The 14517-nt window shown below is 46.3% G+C and overlaps 1 protein-coding gene across 1 annotated transcript in view; it reads left to right on the plus strand.

The window, feature by feature from the left end:
• The window catches only part of si:dkey-16j16.4 (uncharacterized), a 380812-nt gene that overhangs the window by 319945 nt on the left and 46350 nt on the right, over nt 1-14517 (plus strand). The window lies entirely within an intron of this gene.

The raw sequence follows: 14517 nt of genomic DNA on the forward strand, positions 1-14517 counted from the left end.
CAACTCTGAGGCCAAGCCCAGCAGGAACACGCAAGCTTAGCTCAAACCTAATCAGCAGAAGCAGTGAGATAGCACAGGGGTAGCTGTGGTAGAATTTACAGAACTGGTTCCTCAGGTAGATAGTGCAAGCAACTAGTACTGATTCATCAAATCCAAATAATATGGGTGGTAGATGAGCAATTCAGAGCCTGTTTTGTGGGAAATGCAAACCACTCAGGGAATATCAAGTGAATGCCCAGCACAGTCCAAGGGTCAAGCATCACAGAAACAGGCCCTTTGGCCACCGTGTCCATGCTAGCCTTCAAGTTCCCATTTCCCAGCACTTGGCACCTTCAGTGCTCATCGAAGAATGCCTCACATGTTGTGAGAGTATCTGCCTCCACTGCCCCTTCAAGCAGCACTGTGTGTGTTTGGAACAAAAGAGACTGTAGGTGCTGCAACCTGCTGGAGGAACTCAGTGGGTCGAGCAGCATCTGTGGGGGGTGGGGTGGGGGGTGGGCGGAAGGGAACTCTTGACTTTTTGGGTCGAAGCCTCTCAAAACTTCAACTGTTCCTTCCCTCGCATAGATGCTGCTTGACCATTGAGTTCCTCCAGCAGATTGCTTTTTGCTGTGTGTGTGTGTGTGTGTGTGTGTGTGTGTGTGTGTTGGTGAGGTGGTACATATGTGTGTATTAATGTGTTGGTACGTGTATGTGTGTGTGTTTTGGTGAGTTAGTGCACGTGTGTGTCTTGGTGTGTTTGGTGTGTGTTGGTGAGTTGGTGTCTATGTGTGTTAGTATGTTGGTGTGAACATAGAACATAGAACAGCACAGCATGCAACAGGCCATTCGGCCCACAATGTTGTGCCGATCTTGATGCCAATTTATACTAACTGTCCTCCTCCTGTGTATCATCCACATCCCTCCATTCCCTTCATATTCATGTGTCTATCTAAAAGCCTCTTAAACTCCACCAAACTGCCTGCTTCCACTACTACCCCTGGTAACCCAGTCCAGGCACCTACCACTCTTTGCATAAAAAACTTGCCCCTCACGTCACCTTTAAACCTCCCCCCTCTAACCTTAAAAGAATGTGCTCTGGTGTTTGACATTTCTACCCTGGGGAACAGATTCTGACTATCTGCACTATCTATGCCTCTCATAATTTTAAAAATCTCTATCAGGTATCCTCTCAGCCTCCGACGTTCTAGGGAGAACAACTCGAGTTTGTTCAACCTTGCCTTATAGCTCATACCCTCCAATCCAGGCAGCACCCTGATGAATCCCATCTGCACCCACTCCACAGCCTCCACATCCTCCACATCCTTCCTGTGATGGGGTGCACACAATACTCCAAGTGCAGTCTGACTAAAGTTTTATGCAACTGCAACATGATTTCCTTACTCTTACACCCTACCAATGAAGGCCAGTATTCCATATGCCTTCTTTACCACCTTATCCCCTTGCAGAGCCACTTATAGTGAACTATGGATGTGGAACCCAAGCTCCCTCTGTACCTCAATGCTATTAAGGGGCCTGCCATTAACTGAACACTTTCTCCTTTCATTTCACCTCCCAAAGTATAACATCTCACACTTGCCCGGATTAAACTCCATCTGCCACTTCTCTGCCCATATCTGTAACTGATCTATATCCCGCTGTATTCTTTGATGGTCCTTTACACTGTCCACAACCCCACCAATCTTGGTGTCATCCGCAAACTTGCTAGTCCACCCATCTACATTTTCAACAGAGGTCACAAACAACAAAGGTCCCAGCACCGATCCTTGCGGAACATCACTGGTCATGGACCTCCAGCCAGAATAACAACCTTCCATCCCTACTCTCTGTCTTCTGTGGGCAAACCAGTTCCAACTCCAAACTTGCAATTCACCCTGCATCCCATAGATCTTTATCTTCTGAATCAACCTACCATGAGGGACCTTATCGAATGCTTTACTAAAGTCCATGTAGATAATAAACATGGCCTTACCCTCATCAAGCTCCTTTGTCACCTCCTCAAAAACTCAATCAAGTTTGTAAGGCGTGACGTGTCCCGCACAAAGCCATGCTGACTGTCCCTAATCAGGCCATACCTTTCCAAACATGCATAAATCCTATCCCTCAGTATCCTCTCCAATAGCTTCCCTACCACTGATGTGAAGCCCACTGGCCTATATTTACCTGGATTATCTCTATTTCCCTTCTCGAGCAAAGGCACAACATTTGCTACTCTCCTGTTGCTGCAGAGGACACAAAGATCTTTGCCAAAGCCCCAGTGATCTCCTCACTTGCTCCTTTCAATATTCTGGGATATATTCCATGCCCTGGCTACTTATCCACCTTAATGCTTTTCAGAAGAACCAGCATTGCCTCCTTCTTAATCTCAAATCGTCCCAACACATTAGCATGCCCCACTCTGCTTTCACTATCCTCCAAATCCTTCTCCTCGGTGAATACCGACACAAAGAACACATTTAGTACCTCAATCACTTGCTCTGACTCCAAGCACAAATTCCTTCCTTTATCCTCGAGTGGACATATTCCCTCCTTTGTTATCCTCTTTTCCTTAATGCAAGTATAAAATGCCTTGAGATTCTCCTTGATTCTGCTCGGCAAGGAAATTTCATGGCCCCTTTTGGTCTTCCTAATTGCTTGCTAGAGCACTTACCGGCTATCTTTATAATCCTCAAGGGCCCAGTCTGATTTTGGCTTCCTAAACCTTGCGTATGCTTCCATTTCCTTCCTGACTAAATTTAGGACCTCTCGGGTCATCCAAGGTTCCCTTGCCTGACCATCCTTGTCCTTGCTCCTTACCGGAACACGCCGATCCTGAACTCTGATCAGCTGCTCTTTAAACAATTGCCACGTGTCAGACGTGGACTGGTCCGACAGCAGCTGCTCCCAATCAACACCCCTTAGCTCCCGTCTTATCCTGTCATAATTTGCCCTGCCCCAATTTAGTACCTTCCTGCAAGATCCAATTTTATCCTTGCTCGTAACTATCTTAAAACATAATGAGTTGTGTCACTTCCCAAAATGTTCACCCACTATCAGGTCTGTCACCTGGCCTGGCTCATTTCCCAAAACTAGGTCCAGTATGTTCTCCAGTTGGACTTGCCACATACTGTTTCAAGAACCCTTCTTGGATGCACTGAAGAAATCCCACCCAATCTAAACTTGTATTAAGGAAGTTCCAATCAATACTGGGGAAGTTAAAGTCCCCCACTATAACAACCCTGTTGTTTCTGCACCTTTCCGTAATCCATCTACATATCTGTTCCTCCTCCTCTCGGTGGCTATTGGGAGTCCTGCAGTATAATCCCATCAGTGTAATTGCACCTTTCTTATTTTTGAGCTCCACCCAAATTGCCTCTGTGGATGAGCCCTCTACTATGTCCTCTCTGACTACTGCTGTGACGTTCTCCCTTATCAGTGATGCAACCCCTCTACCTCCCCCCGCCCATCACATGTAAAACAATGAAACCCAGGAACGTTGAGCTGCCAGTCCTGTCCCTCGCGCAACCAGGTGTCTGTAATGGCAACAGCATCGTAATTCCACGTACTGATCCAGGCTCTAAGTTCATCCTCCTGACCCATAATACTGCTCGTGTTGAAATAAACACATCTCAGCCCATCAGTCCCACTGTGTTTATTAGAGAAACAAAGGACTGCAGATGCTGGAATCTAGATGAAAAACACGATGATGCTGGAGGAACTCAGCAGGCCAGGCAGCATCCGTGGAGAAAAGCAGGCGGTCAACGTTTCGGGTCAGGACCCTTCTTCAGGACTTACCTTTGACCCATCCCCCGGTGGATCTGCTCTCCCCTCCTCCCCCGCACCTGCCTATCACTGTCTCTTACCTGCATCTACCTATAACCACCCTGTGCCCACCCCGCCTCCCCTCTTTTGTCCACCTATCACTGCTTTGCTTTTCCCTCCTATATAGTGGGCTTCCCCCTTTTCCTATCTTCAGTCCTGAAGTAGGGTCCTGACCCGAAAGGTTAACTGCCTGCTTTTCTCCACGGATGCTGCCTGGCCTGCTGAGTTCCCCCAGCATCATCCTGTCACCTACCATGTTTATTAGCCTGTCCCTTGCCGTCCTTCCTTTCTGTCTTACTTGTTATACCATCTTTCTTACCCTCAACCCCACCTCCTGTTGTCCTGCTACTGTGATTCCCATCCCCCTGCCACTCCAGTTTAAACCCTCCCGAGTAGCACTGTGTGCGCGCGCGTGTGTGTGTGTGTGTGTTGGTGAGTTGCTGTGTGAGTGTGTGTGTGTGTGTGTGTGTGTGTGTGTGTGTGTGTGTGTGTGTATTCCAAAGACGTACAGGTTAGAAAGTTGTGGCCATGCTATGTTGGCTCCGGAAGCATGGCGACACTTGCGGGCTGCCCCCAGAACACTCGATGCAAAAGATGCATTTCGCTGTGTGTTTCGATATACATGTGACTAATAAAGATATCTTATCTTAGTGTGTTGGTGAAGGTGCATGCATGTTGTTTGTGTATGTGCGTGTGAGCTAACTTTTATTGCCCAAATGGATGCCTGTGTGTGATTTGACGTTATGCTGTGTGGTGCCTGATGTTAAGCCATGTGATCTGATCAAACAACTGTGCAGTCTTTGCATCTGATTCCTCACTCTGCAGTTTGAGCAGACGCAAAATCGGCAAACAGAGAAAAATGTAGAAAAGTGAGGTCTTTGCATGCAAATCGCTGAAATCTAGCACGGAAATGCAGCAAGCAATTAAAATGATAAATGGTACCTTGCCTTTTTTACAGAAGATCTCCTGCCTAAGGAAGGACATACTTGTGAAAGAGAGAGAGCAGTGAAGCTTCACCAGGTTCATTCCTGTGACTGGGTGTTTACCCTCTGAGGAGGAGTTAAGCAAACTGGGGGTCTATAGATCTCAGAAGAATGAGAAGTGATTTCATTGTCGCGTACAAATTTTTGGGTGTTTGGCAGGACAGTAGCAGGGATGGTGTTTCCCTGACCGGGGTGTCAAGAAAAAACTGTTTATTATTGCCACATGTACCGAGGTACAGTGAAAATCTTTGTTTTGCATGCCATTCATACAGATCATTTCATCACATCAGTATATCAAGGTAGTATAAGGGAAAGCAATAGCGGCACGGTAGTGTAGCGGTTAGTGTAACACTATTACAGCGCCAGTGATCAGGGTTCAATTCCCGCCGCTGTCTGTAAGGAGTTTGTACATCCTCCCCGTTCTGCGTGGGTTTCCTCCGGGTGCTCCGGTTTCCTTCCACGCTCCAAAGGCGTACGGGTTTGTAGGTTAACATGGGTGTAATTGGGTGGCGTGGGCTCATTGGGCCGGAAGGGCCTGTTACCGTGCTGTATAAATAAAGTTCTAAAAAGTTTTTAAAACAACAGAGTGCAGAATAAGGTGTTACAGTTACAGAGAAAGTGCAGTGCGGGCAGACAATAAGGTGCAAGGTCATGACGAGGCAGATTACCAAGGGTCACAGATTCAAAGTGGGTCAGCCATTCAGGACAGAGATGAGAAGAAAATCCTTCACCAAATATGTGGTTTAATCATTGGGATTTTCTATCCAAGAGGTCTGTCGAGGCTCCGTCACTGACTATAGGGAGCGTGAATTGGGAACAGATGTTCTTGGAAAAGTGCACAGCGGAAATATGGAAATTATTTAGGGAGTACTTGCATGGAGTTCTGGATAAGTTTGTCCCATTGAGGCAGGGTAAGGATAGTAAAGTGAAGGAACCGTGGTGACAGGTGACTTAGAATATCTTGTCAAGAGGAAGAAAGAAGCTTACCTAAGGTTTAGAAACATGGATCAGACAGGGCTCTGGAGAGTTACAAGGTAGCCAGGAGGAAGTTTAAGAATGGATGTAGGAGAGCTAGAAAGGGGCATGAGAAGGCCTTGGCGAGACAGATTAAGGAAAACCCCAAGGTGTTCTACACATATGTGAAGAATAAGAGGATGACTGGAGTGAAGGTAGGACCAATCAGGGATAAAAGAGGAAACATGTGCCTGGAGTTGGGAGAGGTAGGGGAGGTCCTTAATGAATACTTTGCTTCAGTATTCACCAGTGAGAGAGACCTTGACATTTGTGAGGATAGCGTACAACCGGCTGATACACTAGGGCACGTCGACCTGAGGAAAGAGGATGTGCTGGAACTTTTGAAAAACATTAGGATAAGTCACCGGGGCCGGATGGAATACATCCAAGGTTATTATGGGAAGCGAGGGAAGAGATTGCTGTGCCTTTCGCGATGATCTTTGCGTCCTCACTGGCGACTGGAGTACTGCCAGATGATTGGAGTGTGGCAAATGTTGTTCCTTTGTTCACGAAAGGGAGTAGGGATAACCCTGGGAATTACAGACCAGTGAGTCTTACTTCAGAACAAATTACTGCAGAAAATTCTTGGAGACAGGATTTATCGGCATTTGGAGAAGCGTAGGCTGATTAGGGACAGTCAGCATGGCTTTGTGAGGGGCAGGTTGTGCCTCACGAGCCTGATTGAATTCTTTGAGGATGTGACAGAGCACATTGATGAAGGTAGAGCAGTGGATGTGGTGTACATGGATTTTAGTAAGGCATTTGATAAGGTTCCTCATGGAAGGCTCATTCAGAAAGTCAGAAGTCAGAAGGTATTGAGTTCAAGAGCCATGAAGTGATGTTGCAGCTCTATAGAACTCTGGTCAGACCACACTTGGAGTATTGTGTTCAGTTCTGGTCACCTCATTATAGGAAGGATGCAGAAGCTTTAGAGAGGGTGCAGAGGATGCTGCCTGGATTGGAGAACATGTCTTATGAGGATAGGTTGAGTGAGCTGGGGCTTTTCTCTTTGGAGAGAAGGAGGATGAGAGGTGACTTGATAGAGGTGTACAAGATGATAAGAGGCACAGATCAAGTGGACAGTCAGAGACTTTTTCCCAGGGTGAAAATGGCCAACATGAGGGGGCATAATTTTAAGGTGATCGGAGGAAGGTATAAGGGGGATGTCAGAGGTAAGTTTTTTACACAGAGAGTGGTGGGTGTGTGGAACGCATTGCCGGCAGAGGTTGTGGGGGCAGATACATTAGGGACATTTAAAAGACTCTTAAATAGGCACATGAATGATAGAAAAATGGAGGGCTATGTGGGAGGGAAGGGTTAGATAGATATTGGAGGAGGATAAAATGTCGGCACAACATCATGGGCCGAAGGGCCTGTACTGTGCTGTAATGTTCTATGAAAGAGAATCAACTGATTTCAGGCTGGTGCAGGAAAATGATGCAAAGAGAAAGGATCAGCCTTGCTCTTATTGAAAGGCGAAGCAGGAACATTAGGCCAAATAATTTGCTCCTGCTTCTCTTTCATATGTCCTTACGTCCTAAGCACACCAGCGAGCCCAGGCAACAGTGCCGTAATTTTCAGACCACTTTTACACTGCTCCTTTGGGGAAGGTGTACAGATATGCACAAAATATTTTGCTATTCACCAATTTGCATAAATTATTCTAGTGTGGAGACTGGGACTAATTCCCTGCATCATTCAGCTCCCCTTAAACAAGCTCAGCAAATGTTCCAATTATATTTTTCAGAATAATTTGTGAAGGAGCCAGTGTTTCTTTATCTGCATCTCAGCGGCATGATTGAGTTAATTTGTTTGTAAAACAAATGTTGATTTATAAGATTATTGGATGGAGATCAGAGAGAAGGCAGGTGGGTCATTGATAGAATCAGAGAGTCAAACAGCACAGAAACAGGCCCTTTGGCCCACTGAGTCTGTGCCGACCATCAAGCACCCATTTACACTGACCGTATGCTAATCCCTTCTTATTCTTCCCATATTTCCATCAACTTTCCCTGCATTCTACCACTACCTACACCCTGGGGGCAATTTACAGTGGTCAGTTGACCTACTGACTTGCACCTCTTTGGGACGTGGGAGGAAACCGGAGCACCCGGAGGTCAGAGGGAGAACATGCAGACTCCACACAGACAGCACCTGTGGTCATGTTCGAACCTGGGGTCGGTGAGTGGTAAAAGATAGTAGCGGGGGAGTTGATGAGAAAGTAGGGAGAATGAAATATGGGATTAATAGAGGATTAGGGAAGCAAAGGACTGCAGGTGCTGGAATCTAGAGGAAAAACACGATGATGCTGGAGGAACTCAGCAGGTCAGGCAGCATCAGTGGAGAAAAGCAGGCGGTCAACGTTTCAGGTCAGGACCCTTCTTCAGAACTTACCTTTGACCCATCCCCTGGAGGATCTGCTCTCCCCTCCTCCCCCGCACCTGCCTATCACTATCACCACCTTGTGCCCACCCCGCATCCCCTCTTTTGTCCACCTATCACTGCTCTGCTTTTCCCTCCTGTATATTGGGCTTCCCCCTTTTCCTATCTTCAGTCCTGAAGAAGGGTCCTGACCCGAAACGTTGACCGCCTGCTTTCCTCCACGGATGCCGCCCGGCCTGCTGAGCTCCCCCAGCATCATCGTGTTTTTCATTAATAGAGGATTAGTGTATATGAGGGCTTGGTGGCTGATGTGGACTCAGTGGACCCCGAGGGACCTGTTGTCATGCTGGTTCCACACACGTACTGGTGCATATGACGATAAACTTGACTTTGACTTCGATCTCTCTGAGACTCTATGATGACATATATCTGTATATATCTGACCTGACCTCTGATATATATATATATATATATATATATATTTATATATAGCTGAGCTTTGGTTGGTCTGCAGGTTTAACTGAGTGACACTGCATCAGCTGACGAAGAAAGTCTGTACACCACAGGTGCCAGGCAATGACCATCTCTGCCAACAACGTCCTCAGCCCCCTTGGTTGGACCTTGGTCAACCATCTTAAGCATACACTTCCTGCACCATTTGGCTGTAGCGTGTACCACCTACAACCTGCACTGGAGTAACGTGCCCAAGAGACTTGGACAGTATCTCCCAAACATGAAGCCTTTACCTCGAGGAAGGACGTGAGCAGTGGGTGCATGGGGGCACCACCAGCTGCAGGTTCCCTCCCTGGCCAACCTCAACTGGAGGTATATTGCCGTTCTTTTATCGTCACTGGGGCTAAGTCCTGGAACCCCCACCCCAACAGTAGGAGGACTGCTGTAGTTCAAGAAAGCAGCTCACCGCCGTCTTCTCGAGGGCCGCTAAGGATGGGAAATAAATGCTGGCTGCATAACAATGTCCATGTCACATGGAAGAAAAAGGTGAGAATGAGGAGTACTTACTTGTAGTGGAGATCAGCAATTACTTGCACCAGTTACTCAAAGACAAGTCACTGGGTTGGCCAAAGTGGTAATTATTCCGACTGCTTGGATGGCTATGAATGGGAAGCCCTTGAGACAGCTGTCAACACAAGATGCTTCTTAGTTATCGAGTCATAGAGTCATTGCATTATACAGCACGGAAACAGGCCTTTTAGCACAACTGATCCAAGGTGCCTTCCAGAGCTAGTCCAATTTGCAGGCGTTTGCTCCATATCCCTCAAAACCTTTCCCATCCAGGTGCTTGTCCAAATGTGTTAAATGTAATTGTACCTGCCTCTACCGCTTCCTCTGGCAGCTCGTTCCGTATACCCACCATATACCCAATGTGAAAAGCTTGCCCTTCAAGTCCCCTTTAAATCTTGTCCCACTCACCTTTAACCCTATGCCCTCCCCTACCCTGGAAAAGACCGTGAGCATCCATGCCCCTCATGATTTAATAAACCTTCATAAGGTCACCCCTCGATCTTCTTCACTCCAGGGAAAATAGTCCTAGCCTGTCTAATCTCTCCTTATAACTCAAGCCCTCTTGTCCTGGCAACATCCTTGTGAATTTTTTCTGCACCCTCTCCAGTTTAATAACATCTTTCCTACAGTATGGCAACCAGATCTGCATGCAATATTCCAGGTGCGGTCTCACCAACGTCTTGTACAGCTGTAATATGATGTCCCAACTCTTGTACTCAATGCCCTGATCAATGAAGGCATGTGCGCCATATGCTTTCTTCATCACCATGTCTACCTGTGTCACCACTTTCAGTGACACTGTTCTTCCATCAGATTTCTGAACGGTCCATGAACCCATGAACACTGCTTCGTTAGTCCTTTTTTTGCACTATTTATTTATTTTGTAATCATACCAGTACCAGTAGTAATTTTATATCTTTGCACTGTACTGCTGCCGTAAAATTTCATGACATATAGGTCGGTGATAATAAACCTGATTCTGATTCTGGTCTCTGTGTTCCACAACACTCCCCAGGGCCCCGTCGTTCCCTTGTCAGCAAGAGTCTGGCAACGATGCAAATGGAGAGAAGGGAGCCACACAAGAAGCTAGATCGTGTACAGTACGTGAGGATCTTGTAAGATATGAAGTGATCAGAGTTTCCAGGTTCCATCCATGAGATGAAACATTGTCCACCGTCGAATGGTCATCCTGAAACAGTTGACTAGATGGCCCACAGACAGATCAGGGATTGGACAGATGCAGACTAGTGATAGTCCATGAAATTGACCAGAAAAAGTCCATCTAGATGCAGTCCCTGACATCAGCTGGATACAGTTCAGGACATCATCCAGACACAACCCATCAGACAGCGCAGGAGGCTTTCAAGAGTTATACCAAAGTATCTCTGTGCAAGATATCAACTGGTTACTAGCCTCTGGGGCTCTGAAAATGGAATTAGGTTTTCTGATTTGAGTTGTCTTCGAGTCATACAGCTCGGAAACAGGCCCTTCGGCCCATCTCATCCATGCTGACTGTGTTTCCCAGCGAGCTAGTCCCATCTGCCTGCATTTGGCCCATAGCCCTCTAAACCCCTCCTATCCATGTACTTATCTAGATGGCTTTTCAATGTTGCTGATGTGCCCAACCTCAACCACTATTTCTGACAGCTCATTCCAAACACGCACCACCCTTTGCGTGAAAAAGCTGCCTCTGATGTCCCTTTTAAATTTCTCACCTCTGATCTTAACCCTATGCCCTCTTGCAATTAGCACCCACTCCCTGGGGATAAAGACTTTGTGCTTTTACCCTGTCTGTGCCCCTCATGATTTTATATACCTCTGTCAGGTCACCCCTCAATCTTGTATGCTCCAGGGAATAGTCCTAGTCTACCTGTCCTTGTTAGTCAGGCCCCCAACTCCAGGCAACATCTGTTAAATCTTTTCTGCATTCTTTCTAGTTTAATAGCATCTCTCCTATAACAGGGTGACCAAAACTATACACAATACTCCAAGTGTGGTCTCACCAACGTCTTACGTAACTGCAACATAACTTCCCAAGTCCTATATTCAATGCCCTGACTGATGAAGGCCAGCGTGCCAAACATCTTCTTCGCTACCCTGTCTACCTGTAATGCTGCTTTCAGCGAACTATGCACTAGCACTCCCAGGTCCCTCTGTTCCGTAACACTCCCCAGTACCCTACCATTCACTGTATAAGTCCTACCCTGGCTTGATCTTCCAAAATCACATTTATCTGGATTGACCAAAATGGAATACCTCACATTTATCTGTAATGTAGACTGTTGTATCAATCCTTTCTATAGAACAAATCAGTTCTCCTGGCTCAGTCACCTGCTATGTTTCTCATTCTGATGGGGAAATTGAGTGAAAACAGTTCAAGAAATAAGGTTTCTTGATGGAGTAACAGTGGGGGGAGAGCTGAGTAGTACAGAGTGGATGCTGACTCAGTCAGGAAGGTTAATAATTCAGGATAGTGAATTAATTAGTGGAATAAATAGAAGTGAATGGATATGATCTAATTACCGTTACCAAAACATGGTTTCAAGGTGACTGAAGCTGGGAACTGAATATTCCATGGTATTTAATGTTTAGATAGGACAGTCAAAAAGAAAAGGATAGTGATATAATGCTGGTAATAAAGGTGGGGATCAGTGCAGTGGTGAGAAATGTTATTGGCTTAACAGATTGTCATGCAGAACCAGAATCAATGTTGGTCGAGCAAAGAAATAGAAAAGAGCAGAATACACTAGGGATGTGAAAAACACGATGATGCTGGAGGAACTCAGCAGGCCAGGCAGCATCCATGGAGAAAAGCAGGCGGTCAATGTTTCGGGTCAGGACCCTTCTTCCGGACTGAAGATAGGAAAAGGGGAAGCCCAATAAGCCCTTCTGCTCCACTGCGAAGTCTCTTCAAGGATGCCCACTTTGAAGAAGTTTTCTTCCAGAATTCAGCATCTGCAGTCCTTTGTTTCTCTACATTAGGGATGTGAATTATTTATAGGCCTTTAAATATTAGTTTGACCTACATATTTGCTGTAATAATACGAGATGTTTTTCCAGATCAATATGTTGAGGAACCAACTCGAGAAAAGGCTTTATGGATCTTATTTTCTCCAGTGAGAAAGACTTATTGATAATTTGTTGTGAAGAAGCCTTTGGGGAAGAGTGATCATAATAAGATAGAATTTTACACTGTTTGAAATGTTGAAGTTCAATGTGAAACTAAGGACTATGGAGAGTTGGCTGTGGTTGAGTGGGAGCATACATTAAAAGGTATGACTGTAGACAGGCAGTGGTTAGCATTTATAGAATAATGCATGACTTGAAAGAAAATTCCTTCAGGACTCAAAAACCCAACAGGTAAAGCGATTCAGAGACACGAGACTGCAGATGCTGGAATCTGGAGCAACAAAGAAGAAGCTGGAGGAACTCAGCAGGTCAGGCAGCGTCTGTGGAGGAGGTGGGGAATGGATCAGCAACTGTAATCTCTTCATTCATGACAATTACACAAACTATAAAGTGTTCTGGCTCCAGCACTGATCGCAATAGCACTCCACACATTACACCTTGCCAACCATGCCAAATTCCTGTTTTCTGTTAGCCAGCCAGTCTGTATTCCATGCCAACATTTTCTCTTGACTCCCTTAACATCCAAAAATCTGCCTTGAATATACTCAGTGGCTAAGCCTCCACAGTTCCTTTGGGTAGACGGTTCCAGAGATTCACCAGCCTCTCAGTCAACAAATCACAATTTTATGGGGAATGCCTTATTTCGAGACTGTGACAGTCCGAGGCACCCCAGCCAGACAAAAACATCATCCTATTTCCACCCTGTCCTGCCCTGTAAGAATGTTATGCACTTCAATGTGATCACCTCTTCCAAACTCTACTTACTCTACAGAGTCGTACCGACCCACTGTGTGGGCAAATGGGATTAGTGTAGATGGGCAAAAGGGTTGGCAAGGGCATGGTGGGCCGAAGTGCCTGTTTTGTGCTGTACAACTCTACGTCCATGTTTTTTTTTAAATACAAAAGGACAACCAGTGCCAAAATACTATAACTAATGCAGAAAGAGAAGAAAACAAACTAAGCTTCTAAATAACTACAGCAAAATAACATTAACTAAGCACCCGCTAAATGCGCACGCAACACAGCAGAGAAAAACACCCACCAAACACACCACGCAACACTTCAGAGAAGAATCGCGTTCTCACCGTCCACGACACACACCATCCCCGGAGGGGCCCACCGAGCACGGAACTCAGCCAGCGTGCCCGCGGAGACCGCATGCTCCCTCTATGTCCATGATAACCATTATACTTATCTCTACTAGTCCCACTTACCTGTATTTGGTCCAGAGCCTTCCCTGCCTTGGCGATTCAAGTGCTCGTCCGGAGAGTGTAGACTCAACCTGTTTAACCTATCCTCACAGGACAAGGCCACCTTCAAGAGACTCATGCTTCTGCTTCTGTTAGGATTAGACTGTCCCGGCGAACTGATGGTTTCCTTGACGTTCCACTTGTAAGCGACTTGCAGTGATCTGGGTGGTGGAGGCAGCTACTCTCACAACACTTAAGAAGTATCGAGACAAGCACTTAAATCGTCAAGGCTGTTAAATGCTGGTAAGTGGGATTAGTACAGACGTGTATGTGATGGTGGGCATAGACATAAGGACTTAAGAAAATGGGAACGGGACTAGGACACTTGGCCCCTCAAGCCTGCCTCTTCTCATTCAATATGATCATTATTGATCTGCCCCAGACCTCATCTCATCTTCTGTACCAGTTCCCCATAGCCCTCAATTACCTGATCGTTCACAAACCTGCTTTCTCTTTGAATACCCCCAATATTCTGGTCTCCAGAACCCTCTGGGTTAGACAATTCCAGAGATTCGCAACCCTCTGCAAGTTCCTATGTTTCTCTGTTTTAAATGAAGGGGAAGTCAGGAGAACACACACCAGTCCTCATTGAGGGTTGAGTGGAAAGGGTGAGCAGCTTTAAGTTCCTGGGCGTCAACATCTCGGAGGATCTATCCTGGGCCCAACACATTGATGCAATTATGAAGAAGGCATGCCAGAAGCTCTACTTCGTTAGGAAATTGAGGAGATTCGGTATGGCACCAAAAAAAATGCAAATTTCCACAGAGGTATGGTGGAGAGCATTCTGACTGGTTACATCACCGCCTGGTATGGAGGCTCCAATGTGCAGGATCACAGGAGGCTGAAGAGGGTTGTAGGCTCAGCCAGCTCCATCACGGGCACAACCCTCCCCACCATCAAGGACATCTTCAAGAGTCAGTGCCTCAAGAAGGCGG

Source organism: Pristis pectinata, chromosome 10 (genome assembly GCF_009764475.1).
Source record: "Pristis pectinata isolate sPriPec2 chromosome 10, sPriPec2.1.pri, whole genome shotgun sequence".
Taxonomy (NCBI): domain Eukaryota; kingdom Metazoa; phylum Chordata; class Chondrichthyes; order Rhinopristiformes; family Pristidae; genus Pristis; species Pristis pectinata.